This window comes from Penaeus chinensis, chromosome 13 (assembly GCF_019202785.1).
Source record: "Penaeus chinensis breed Huanghai No. 1 chromosome 13, ASM1920278v2, whole genome shotgun sequence".
NCBI lineage: Eukaryota > Metazoa > Arthropoda > Malacostraca > Decapoda > Penaeidae > Penaeus > Penaeus chinensis.
The window spans coordinates 18,701,684-18,702,914 of record NC_061831.1 but is presented as its reverse complement, the minus strand read 5'-3'; the positions used below and the strand labels follow the sequence as shown (position 1 = coordinate 18,702,914).

Here is a 1,231-nt window from a genome sequence, read left to right as displayed (position 1 = left end):
AAATCAAATAGTAAAACACATTCAGCAAATAAATGCATCCAGTTTCTCCCTACTGACAGACTGATTTGGGGCTAATTTTGAATTTTAGGCATGTGAATTAATAATGGTTTATTTATTATTTTCAAAGGTGGCTGCAATTCATTTTCCTTTCATTTTTTGTATTTCCATTATCAATAATTGGATATCAAGAAAGATCTTGTTCTCATAATATTGAATGTGCAAATGATATACATATACAATAAATAAAATATCATAACTCTGGACATGATAAAAAGGTATTCCACAAGTTGTGGAAATTTTGTGTACTGCCCAAAATAGCCAATATGGAGAAAAAAGAAAAATGCAGGACTATAAATTTCTATTTTTCTGATAAAAATGATAAAATGCACAGATGGTTATGAGTGAGTGATATATGGCTATTTTGTAGTTCAACAGTAAGCCAATCACCTTCTCTCCAAGTCAGAGTATTGTCAGTGATGAAGAACCACTTCTACCCTTTTAGGCATTAAAATTTGCCATACATAGTTGCTTTCTACAGGAAAGTTTACATATGAGTCTTAAATGATAGCTAGAAAATCATAATGAGAAAACAGGATGCTGAACATCACAAGGTCACATCCCCTACTCACTGCCTAAAGCACTTATCATATTAAAAAAGACTTGCTCCTCAAGCAGAAACTTTTTATCATTACTTTACAGTTATCAAAATGGCAATGATATGCTGTAATGAAAATCTATGACAGAAAGCAGAAAAAAAAGTTTATTTTTGCTCTGAGCCATTTCAAATGATTATTTTCTCCAACTCCTATGCCTATCACTTCCATCACAAATAAAGAGACTTTACTTTCATCACTGTTTACATTTTCCACCGACACATGTAACTAATTGCTTTTTTATTAAACTGAAAGCTAAAATGTTCAAACTTTTGATTGATCTTTCTTCATCCTATTCTTTTAAAATCAAATATATACTGTCAATGAGGTCTGATTATTTCAAAAGTCAACACAATATTTTTACTATAAAAGATGCCCCCATAAAACCTGCAGGCAATGAGATCAATAGTACTGATGAAATACAACTTAGTAACATATGTCCACTAAAGTAGGCATAAAAGAACAGTTAAATGTCCATTTGTGTTAAAACAAGCAAAATAACAAATCACATCAAGGACAATACAAACTGTTGATCCCTTTGATATTTATATTCAATTACAATCATTGCTAATAACTAA

At 30.5% G+C, this 1,231-nt stretch overlaps 1 protein-coding gene across 3 annotated transcripts in view; it reads right to left on the bottom strand.

The window, feature by feature from the left end:
* Positions 1-341: 341 nt before the first annotated feature.
* Positions 342-1,231, bottom strand: part of LOC125031379 (casein kinase I-like) — a 78,525-nt gene continuing 77,635 nt past the window's right edge. For all 3 annotated transcript variants that reach the window (XM_047622089.1, XM_047622090.1, XM_047622091.1), the window contains one exon: positions 342-1,231. This exon is cut by the window's right edge and continues 466 nt beyond it. The gene's annotated coding sequence lies outside the window, so the exon portion shown is untranslated.